The 11,448-nt window shown below is 44.6% G+C and overlaps 1 protein-coding gene across 1 annotated transcript in view; it reads right to left on the reverse strand.

The window, feature by feature from the left end:
- KLHL32 (kelch like family member 32) overlaps positions 1–9,241 on the reverse strand; it is a 77,002-nt gene extending 67,761 nt beyond the window's left edge. The window contains exon 1 of the mRNA XM_063125762.1: positions 9,222–9,241. The gene's annotated coding sequence lies outside the window, so the exon portion shown is untranslated. The remainder of the gene's footprint in view (positions 1–9,221) is intronic.
- Between the last annotated feature and the right edge of the window lie 2,207 nt (positions 9,242–11,448).

Below are 11,448 nucleotides of genomic sequence, written 5' to 3' on the forward strand. Positions count from 1 at the left end.
GGATACATGTGAAGCTCTTACCCCTTACCCCAGGGAGGGGAACCTTGCACCAAATCCAGCCCACCTGAAGCCCAATCAGTCCATCCAGAGTCCCTCAGGTTACCATGCACCCTTTACTCCAGCTACCAATCATATATTTGGTAGTTTCCAGCAGGTTTTTCCCACTCAATTCTAAAAGATTAAAAGGGTTTAAGCCAATGCAAGCTTGTTTTTGTATTTTTGCCTCCCACCCCTTTGCATCTTAGAATCCAGCCACTGAGAGCTGTTTGAACACTGAAGAAGGGAAGTATCTCCCCTTGAAAAAAACACCCAGAGAAGTACTGAGTACTATTTGTCTTTGTTCCTTGGAAGCTGTTTTATACCAGGTCAAAGTATTTGTCCATCTAGCTCAGTATTTTCTACTCTGATTGGCAGCAGCGCTTCAGGGTTTAAAGCAGAGAGGATCCCCCCCCTTCATCACCTGCCACCTGATCAGTTTAACTGGAGATGTCAGGGAATGAACCTGCCTCCATGTCAAATAAGTGCATACCAGGAGCAGTGGCCTACACTGCTGCTGCTGGTCTGCTAGTTCTGTTGTGCCAGCAGAATGGACCACTAGTACAACAGGAACTAATGGTTCCTGGAGCCGCAGAAATGAGCAGAAACTCTAATTTCTGGAATGTGTCCACCACTCTGCCGCTAAGATCATCTTCTTGGCCCGCCGCTCTGACCAGGTCACTCCACTTCTGAAATCTCTTCATTGGCTTCCAATTCACTCCAGAATCCAATATAAACTTCTCCTGCTGACCTTCAAAGCTCTTCACGGTCTAGCTCCTGCCTATCTCTCCTCTCTCATCTCACACTATCGCCCCGCTCGGGCTCTCCGCTCCTCTGATGCCATGCTTCTCGCCTGCCCAAGGACCTCCACTTCCCTTACTCGGCTTCGTCCTTTTTCTTCTGCTGCCCCTTACGCCTGGAACGCTCTTCCAGAACACTTGAGAACTACAAACTCAATCACTGCTTTTAAAACTCAGCTAAAAACTTTTCTTTTCCCTATAGCCTTCAAATATTGAGTTTGTTCTGACTCTATACTGTTAGCTTCACCCTACCCGGCGCCTGTTTACACTTCCCTGTGCCTGTTTGCATTCTCCTTCCCTCTTTATTGTTTACTACAACTTATTAGATTGTAAGCCTATGCGGCAGGGTCTTGCTATTGACTGTGTTATCTGTACAGCACCATGTACATTGATGGTGCTATATAAATAAATAAATAATAATAATAATAATAATTCAGCAGAGCTGCCGTCTGTGAGCTCTGCTGAACTGCCCCATTCCAGAAACAAGCATTTCCACTCTTTTCCCATTGTTTCAAGAGCCATTAGTTCCTGTTGCCCTAGTTGCCTGTTCTGCCAGCATAGGGACAGTGTAGAATACTGCCCCATGCATTCACTATTTTTAAAAAGTTGGCTTTATTCACAGTAATTAGTACCACTCAGCCTATGCAGAGAGCTTCAGCTATTGAGTGGTATAAAACGCAATAAATAAATAATAAATATGCACTTCCACATGACTGTCAAACACTTAGGAACAGATTTTACAGGACACTTTAGGAAAAAACTAGCTGTGGCAGAGCCGTGTGTTTCAACAGCCTACAGACAGCTGGTTGGCCAGAATGCTGGACTAAATGGACCTTTGTTCTGACTCAGCCTGGCTTCTCTTATGTTCTATCTAAAGCAGAGTGAGCATGGAATCCAATTTTATGAGCAAGAAGGGTGAACAGGTAAGGGGCATTCACTCTCCTTCTTCCCATGACTTTCCTACTTATCACCCCTCTCCAAGTCCGACTCTTTTGCACATCTCCTCTTTCTACGACACTGGGATGTACCCATGTTTATGTCAACAGGACATGCACTTGATTTGGCATTTTATATTGAGTGGTGAAGCTATAATGACACATTTGTCAGGGATATATCATTATCTGCTTTGGTTTGGGATGCTTACTGCTCCTGACTTCCAAAATGAGTGGGAAACTCTATTCTCAAAGGTTTATGCAGCCAAATGGGTCTGGAATATTCCTGCCCATATGGCTGGCAGTGCTGACAAAACTCTAGCGTCTCTGAAATAGGGAAATGACCAAGGTAATCAATATGATTACTCTTAGATACTTTCAGCCAAACCATAGAGCCCATTCAGCTCCTTGATAAACAATGGAGCTGAACTGCAATGAAACGGATGAGTTAATGGCTCACTGACAGAAAAGAGGCTAGAGTTTACATTAAGGCCTACTGTATGGTGATGATAGTTGTAAAAATGCATATCTCTCACCACCATTGCATCCCCAACATTGGCTAGCAGAGCTTTTCCAAGAGCGGATCTACACAGATATGTCGTTTTATGAGTCATTAAACGTATTATTTTATTATGATTTTATACGTCCCCGGGCACATGTATTTATTAATACATTTCTTACTGTTGCGTTGTCCGTAGATATCTGCTGATCTGAGCCACACAATGTATTTTTATCATTGTTTTCTCAAGTCCCTGTCTGCTTATTGTTCCTCCCACTTCCTCTTTTCTTCCATTGTCCCTCCTCCAAGAGAAATGGTGAAGGGTGGTGGTGGAAAGATTTCCCTTCTTTCCACACCTGGGAGCTTTTCCTAAGCTGGAGCCATGGAGGCTGGGAGGGAGCCTCCAGGCAGGGTTAGGGGATTTACTTTACTCAAAAGTAAATCCCATTGATTTCAACTGCTAACGTGACCTGCTGCCCCTTGGTCTGTGCTTGGAGGGGAGAGAAACGGAGAGAAGGAGGGCTGGAAAGATTTCCCCTCTTTCTGCGCCCTTTTCCTAAGCACAGACCAAGGGGCAGCATGACATGTTAGCAGTTGAAATCAATGGGATTTACTTTTGAGTAAAGTAAATCCACTAACCCTGCCTGGAGTCTCCCTCTCCCTACTTGCTTGCATCTTCAAGTTCATGAGCTACAGGTGTGCTGGTTCCCTTACTCAAAAGTAAATCCCATTGATTTCAACTGCTAACATCACATTCTGGCTTACCTTTGAGGAAAGTCCATTGAACAGAGAGAGGCTTACTTCTGAGTAAACACACATAGAACAATGCCCATACATGGAAGAGGGGAGGGAGGTTGTGGCTGCAAAGAGGAACATGAGGCAAGACTGAAAAAAACGGTTGCAACTTTGGGTGCGGAAAGAAAAGGAACACGCCCCTAGGAAGCTGATTGGCTTTAAAAAAAAATAGAAAAAGAAAGAACACTTAGGAACGATACAATTGGGCACATAACAGATCATACTCCGACTTATAAGAATAACATCACAAAATAATACGACAGGAAGGGTAAGCGATAAAACGATAAAAGCCAAGCGTCATGTGGCGGAATAAGACGGAAAGCGCCATTAAAAACATTTATAAGTTGTTTATCCACTTATGTGTAGATCCGCTCCAAGTGGTGAGTGTCAAGCCTCTTACAATCTGTCCTGGACGGATAGTTGATTAAGCCTTGGCTAGCCCAGAGAGTCAGAAATGGATGCAGCTATTGTCCTATCCAGTCAAGTTGTTATGGATATCTTTCAGCTTGTTCAGTCTGAGTACACAGACAGCTGGAGTACTGAGACCAATCACCTGTACTCTTGACCCCTGCTCTACTTAATACAGTGTCTGTTGTATGATTCTTGGAGGTGGAGAATGTGTATCTGAGACAAAGAAGGTGCCATGGACCCTAGACGATTATCACCCAGTTTCAAATTTATAGTTATTGGGCAAGGGATTAGAGCATGTACTGGTATCACAACTCCAAGTATTTCTGACTGAACTTAGATGCATTTAACTCTGAAACCACTTTGGATGACACACAAAGGAAGAAAAACAGGGGGAGTAGAAAGGTAGAGTCTCAACAGTTTTATATACCAACCACCATGGGTGGGACAAAGAATCAGTTTTGCAGTGCCTCCAGGCCTTCCTGGAAGGTAATTCCCAGAAGGTGCTGATGGCTTACAGGTTGTGACAAGGATCTAGTGTGTTCCCTCATGCAGAAAGTTGATACCTTGCTTATGACAGGAACTCTCTCCAAACTCTTACATGGATTAGAAATGTTTATAATTGCTGAACTCCAGGGTATAAAATGATAGTGTGCATTACAATTCCTGCCTCATCTAGCAGGAGAGCTAGAATTATGGAAAACAGGTTATAACAAAGAAATGGCTACTTTATTGGGCAATCACTTCTATACAGGACCATGGAAATACAAAGCATCCCTTAAAGGACATCTTCTCCAGGAACTGTCCTTGTAGGGGGAGGATGGAACAAAGCAAGACAATAATTGGAAACAGAGCACTTATTAATATTTAATGTAATCAATTACCTGGAGGCTGAAGCATCTGTAAGATGAAAGTGTCAGCGCTCAGTATACATGTAATTTTAACCATTGCTGATAAAGCCAGACAACATTTACCAGGCTCTTCATCAGAGTAGGCAGCTTGTGCCTCTTTGGATGTTTTGGCTTACAACTTTCATCAGCCATAGCCACTGGTGAGGGATGCTGGGAATCTAGAAGGCCACAATTTGCACATCTACATTAAATCCCATTTGAAGGATTATCCCAAACTGGGTAATACAATTTTTCTTAAAAAAAAAAAGAAAAACAATCTTTCCTATTTAATCCAAGACTAGGGGCTGTTTTACACAACTATTTTGACCTGCTGGAATTAGAGTTGAAATCAGTCTATAAGCTATTACAAGCAGGAGACTGCTCTCTTGAATGGTTCACTTTGTATTGAGATTGCCAAGCAACTCACATTGAGTTGACCCATTTTTCAAATGACCCTCAATTCAATATATGGGACAGCTGATCATGGGGCTCACTGGAGTGTGCAGTGAATGCATCTATGTCTGCTTGTGTAGAAAGGTCACTTTGGACTAATTCCATCCCACAATTCTACCACAGCAAAATGGATGCACAATTGTCCTGACCATTAATAAAATATTTCCTTATTATTTATCTTATATACCTAAATGCTTAGTATCTGTCACAATTGTTTGCTGGTACTTTAAGAGCTTAGACATTATTACAAGAGACTGCCATCACTCCATGCCACATCCCCCCCCCCCATTCCATATAACTACCATGACATCATTGCAGTGTTTGTTGCCCCACTTCAGAAGCTGTTGGCTCTTGGAATGGAGCAATGCACAGTATGATGACATCACATCACGCATTTTGTTTACCTCAGCCTTGTGTTTAACAACTTGCTTGGTACCCATAGGAGGGTAATCCACATCGCTATTTCCGATCGGAGATAAAGCAGGGATTTCCCTGCTGGCACGGAGATAGCAGCAGGCATGCCTGGGCCTGACTTGCCCATGCTGGGGAGTTCCAAGGCCCCTGAGGTGGGAGACAGCAACAGGGATGCAGGGTGACCTGAGCAGCGGAACTCACCCATGGTCTTTCCTGTGCATGGGCGAGTCACAATCCCAGCTGCCCTGATCTCAGATCAGAAATAGCAGCAGTGGGAGGTGGGCAAGGTGGCCCGGCTTTCTCAGTGCTGGGAGGAAGCACTGCCTCCTTCCAGCAAGAAAAAGGAGGAGGAGGAGGAAGAGGGGTAACATCAGGGGGTGGGACCATGCCCACTGATGTCACCCAGCCTGTGGGGAGTGGAATGGGGCTTGGATTGTTCAAAACAGTTCTGCACCCATGCCCTAGATGATCAAGAATTCCACGTAGGAAAGTGAGCAAGCTGGCACAGAAGGTACGGATCTCTCCCAACCAGCCAGCTTGGTTTTCGTACTACCTGCGGAGGAAGGGAAGTCTCTTCTGCCACAACTAGCACAGTAACACAGCAGGAAGGTAAAAGGGGGACAGAGTGATCCCTCCCTCCTCTACCAGTCCACTTGGCAGAAGTCAACTTTTTAAATATACTTATCTGCTAAGAGGCTAGTAGCCTGTGTTTTCATGCTGGCTACAGAGGTGGGGAAGTCCCCAACTCCACAGCCCACATGAAAATACAGGCTACTAGCATCTTAGGCTAGTAAAATTTGTGCTTGTTAGTACATTTTGTAGACTTATTTACACTGCTGGCTTAACTAGACATTGCAATGATGAGGGGACAAGCCACAAGAGCAGCTTAACTCCCATGCAGTCTTAGTTATCATTGATAACCTTATCCTCCGCAAATTAATCAAATCCTCTTTTAAAGCCATCCACTCTCAGGGGCATCTCTACATATTGTAGTAACAAATTCCATAGTTCAACTATGCACTGTGTGAAGAAATATTTCCTTTCATTTGTCCTGAATCTCCTACTAATCGGCTTCATGGAATGACCCCTGGGTCTAGTATTATGAGAAAGAGAGAAAAAAATGTCTCCCTGTCCAGTTTCTCCACAATATGCATAATTTTGCACACCTCTGTCACTCCCCCCACTTTCTTGATTTTTTTCTAAGCTAAACTTTTCCTCATAAGGGAGTTGCTTCACCACCTTGATTTTTTTGGTAGCACTTTTCTGCACCTTTTCCAACTCTACAATATCCCTTTTAGGTGCAGAGACCAGAATTGTAGACAGTATTCCAGGTGTGGTTGCACCATAGAGTTGCATAAGGGCAATATAATAATAGCAGTTTTATTTTCAATTTCTTTCCTAATTATGCCCAACATGGATTTTGCTCTTTTCACAGCAGCTACACATTGGGTTGACATTTTTGTCAAGCTGTCCACCACAAGAACTCTTTCTTGGTCAGTCACTGCTAGCTCAGTTCCCATCAGCTTATACTTGAAGTTGGGACTTTTTACCCCAAAGTACATCACTTTACAATTGCTTACACTGAACAGCCGTTTTGATGCCCATTCTTTCAGTTTGGAGAGTTCCTCTTGGAGATCCTCACAATCCCATTTTGTTTTAACCACCTTAAATAATTTGGTGTCATCAGCAAACTTGGCCACTTCACTGCTTGCTCCTAATTCCAGATCATTTATGAACAGGTTGAAAGAATTGGTCCCAATATAAATCTCTGTATTGGGACCAATGCTTTTCAACTAGTTTACATCCATCCATCAGGAGAATTTACCATTTGTTCCTGCTCCCTGCTATCTGTTCTTTAACCAGTTAGGGATCCATAAGAGGACCGCTCCTCTTCCATGACTGCTAAGCTTGCTCAGGAATCCATGGTGAGAGACTTTATGAAAAGTGTTTTAGAAGTCCTAGTAAACAATGTCTACCGAATCACTCCTGTCCACATGCTTGTCACTCCCAAAGAACTCCAAAATATTAATGAGACAGGAGAACATATAATACCTTTACAAAAGTCATGTTGATTCTTTTTTAGCAGGGTTAACTGCCAGTATCATAGTCAAAGTGGCTTTTCAGGAAAAACACTTGCTAAGTGTTTAATTAGTTTTACAGTATGTTTGGAAATCTCTGGGAAATATCCATAAGATAAGTCACATTCACAAACATCCATGAAGTATGGTCTCCCTCCCTATCCAAAGTTCTCAGAACATGAGCTAAAGGCACAAGAGGCAGCAATTTGCTGGAGCTAATGGAGTCTTTATCTGATCAGTGCCCCTGGATAAAAGCCATGGAACACCATACACACTGCCCTAGGCCACAATAGAAGGATATAAACATTATTTTATTTATTTATTAAGTGGCCTTTAGAAGTGTGCTATATTTTATGGATAGTCCCTAGCAGTTCCAAACTGATTAATATTAAAATAAATCCCACTTCTGAGGGTACAATGAACACATAGGTGATAATGGCCACATCCACAATGTGAAAAGCATCACTTGCTTATTTCTGCACCCCAAGCTGTTAATGACCAAAAAAAAAAAAAAAAAAAAAGCTCACATAACACAGCCATCTACTTTGCTCGTAATCAGCCCACAGTCACAAGCCACCAAACTCTGGCTGAGTTCAGACAACACGCTAATCAACGGTTGCTTCCCATTCTGTTCTTATTAACACCCCTCCCCTAGTTGATTAGCGTGTCATCCGAACTCAGCCACTGACTGAAAAGCAGCAGAATTGTCTAAAAGGCGTAACAGTGAAATATCTCCTTGCCTAAACTAGGGTGACCATATGAAAAGGAGGACAGGGCTCCTGTATCTTTAATAGTTGTATTGAAAAAGGAATTTCAGCAGGTGTCAATTGTATATATGGAGAACCTGGTGAAATTTCCTCTTCATCACAACAGTTAAAGCTGCAGGTGCCCTGCCCTCTTTTAAATCTGGTCACTGTAGTATAGCTCCTGCAGCTTTAACTGTGGTGATGAAGAGGGAATTTCACCAGGTTCTCCATATATACAAATGACACCTGCTGAAATTCCAACAGCTGTTAAAGATACAGGAGCCCTGTCCTCCTTTTCATATGGTCAGCCTACATAAACAGCCTGTGGACTGCACACCCTTCCCAAAGGATTCTGTTCCCACTATTCTGCAAATCTTCTTTCTTACAGAGTGAGATAGCGAGATACCTGGAATTATAGGTGATAGGTTGACTAAAAGCAAAGGGGGCGCAGGCCCCTGTACCTTTAGGAATGGTGAAGAAGTGGGAATGCCAGGAGGGTACCGCATTTCACTCCCCCTCAACAGGCCAGAGGGCCAAAATCCCCCCTTCTACTCAGCAGCCTTCCCCTAGCCGCTTCCCCGTCAGACGTGTTGGACTACAACTCCCAGCAGCCCCCAGCCAGCAAGACACTCAAGGGCCCCAATCCCAAATACGTTTACCGAGAAGCAAAGCCCCAATCCCCTCCCTTGTTTCGGTGTTCCTCGCCAAGGAGAGACGAATAAGCGTCTCCACAGAAGAATTAAACTCCCCTCCAATTCCAACGTAGTAAATGAATTCATCGCCGCCGGTAACGGGAAAGCCGCTGTTTAACGTTGCCCGGGCAACCCAGACGGAAAAATAAAATAAAATAAAAACCTGGGTTCTTGGCGCAAAGGCCCCGCTGAGCGAGCTGGCGAACTAAAGTGGGACTTTTTCATGCGTGGCCGTTCCAATGTCGCCGCCGCCACCACCTTTCTCTTCCTTCAAAAACCGTCGGGTAAAGGAGGGAGGATTCCATTATTATATTTTAATTTAATCCATTATTATTATTATTATTGCGACGCTTTGCCCAGAAAGGTGAATCCGTCCACTACTGCCGATTAGCTCAAAGGAGCCGCAGACAGCCCGCGCCGGCGGACTCCCCCTAATCCACCAGGCAGGCTCCCCGCGCGCGCGCACACACGCACTCACCTCTCAAGGAGACGCCGAGCAAAAGCAGCTCAGCAGCAGCGCTTCCTGCGTTCTTGCTCTCCTTCGGCCTCCCCTTCTCCAGAGGAACAGACGCTCAGCTGCACCTCCGGCAGGCGAACGGCCCGGAATTCCCTCCGCTGGCTGAGCTGGTGCTGGTGAGCGGCGGCGGCAGGAGGACACCCGCTCTCTCCCCCCTCCCTCTTTTTCTTTTCTTTTCTTTTTTTCTCCCTTTCCCCCTTTCTCTCTCCCCTCCTCCTCCTCCCACTTGCCCAGCTCTTCGGGTCTCCTTTTCTCCAGTGCGCAGGAGCGACAGCAGCATTGCATTGTTAGCAACGGCAGAGCCGGAGGACGCCGAAGAATAGACACCTGCAGGAGGAGGAGCGTTGGAGGCCGCTCGGAGCTGAAAAGAAACGGCGGGGAGAAGGGAGATTGCCTTAGCCGCTGATCTGATCATCATCATCATGGCCCAGTATTGAGGGCCGCAGCTGTGTCCCTGCCTTCTCCCCCCCCCCCCACACACACACACACACCAGCCAGCTTATTAGTGTTTCCCTTTCCACGATACAGGGCCATGTTACTGCCTGAGGTGGAGGATAAGAGAAGCACGGACCCACAAACGCACACCCCTTCCATGTATAGGCTGGCAGTTGAATCGTACTTCAACACTGGCTTAGGAGCCACACCTGAGGGCAAAGGTTTAGGAGGTGCAGGGCACACACACTGGCCATGTTCAGAAGAGACTTTAAACCACAGCTTTAGCCACGGTGAATAATGCTTTTTGCTTTATTCACCATGGTTAAAGTAATGGTTTAAGGTGTCTTCTGAACACGGCCACTGACATCCTCCAAGGCCTCACACTGTCATCGCTCCCCCTGGCACCTGCACACTCAGTGATAGTGGTGCAGTTGTGGTGCACATCGCGGGAGCAAAGCAGTGCATCCACATTAGTTGTGATGGCCGCCTCTCTGCTCACAAGTTCCCGGGCCTTTCCTGATGGCACTGGCTGTGAGAAGATAACTAGATCAGAAAGAAGAAGCTGACTTTCCAGTGAATGAAGGAGCCCTAAGGTCAGAATGGCTCCATAGATTCCCCCATTTGGAATCTATGACTATTTGGCTAGTGGTTTCTCAGATTGCCTTCTCTTATGCCATTAAAATTCTTGAACTGTAAAGGTTACTGCTCTCCATTTTTGTGCAGAATATCCCTGATGAAATCAGTGAAATTCTGCTTCCAGAATTGTACTGCAGCTAAGAGGGATAAGTGTAATTCACACACACAGTACCAAGGATTAATTATTACTCTTTTCTTTATAGACTTGCCCAATTAGGCACTTCACCAAGGATTGCCAACAGGCAAAAAAATAAAAAAAAAATTGCCCTGTTCTTTTGCATTATCTCTTTATATTAATTACCCCTTATCAATTTGGAGAAGTGGTCAGATTTCAGTTGGTTCAAAATGCTGTAACAAGGCTTGTCTGGAGCCTGCCGCGCAGGGAGCATAACACTGACACGTCAGTGATATTGGCTCCCTATTTTGCTTTTGGCCCCAGTTCAAGATCCTGTAGTATCCTTTAAAGCCCTGATCACCACATCTGGGGGATGTTAACAGAACAGTGGTTTATAAGATTTTTTAAAAAAATAACATCTGCGCTTCCAGATTATGTTAAAAGCACAGCTATACTTACATTTTTCATGTACATACTTACTAGCTTCAGAATGACTTGGTAGATTTCAGGAGGTCTTCCTACAACTGCTTTGTCTTCCAATAATGAGGACAAGATGGCACTGAAAATATGCAAAGAAAAGAAACCAAGATTTTGTACACAGGGACCTTCTCAAAGGTCCACGTAAGCTGAAAAAGTAGAACTTGATTTATATTCACTTTCTATTTATACTGCAATTACATCTCCCTTTACATGTTAAAGTAGAATTAGGTCTGATTGCTGAGGAATATCCCCTCCACCCGTGGCCCCACCAGTTCTGTATCATAAGAGAACCTCATGCCTGGGGCCCCAATCCGGTCCTCCGTGTTTCCCTAGGTGGCCATGCTCCCTTTCCTCCAACTGTTTGGTGGTTTGATGGCTTTTCCCTTCATTCTAAAAAAACAAATGCAGTAAGATCTTTAAGCTAAAATATGCTGTTATTTGGGGGATTTGTCCCCAACCTTTTGTTTTTGGACTTGCCCATCCCTAAGAGCATCTTCAGAATAGCAGTCAATCCTTGGACTG

This window comes from Elgaria multicarinata, chromosome 4, assembly GCF_023053635.1.
Source record: "Elgaria multicarinata webbii isolate HBS135686 ecotype San Diego chromosome 4, rElgMul1.1.pri, whole genome shotgun sequence".
Lineage (NCBI taxonomy): Eukaryota > Metazoa > Chordata > Lepidosauria > Squamata > Anguidae > Elgaria > Elgaria multicarinata.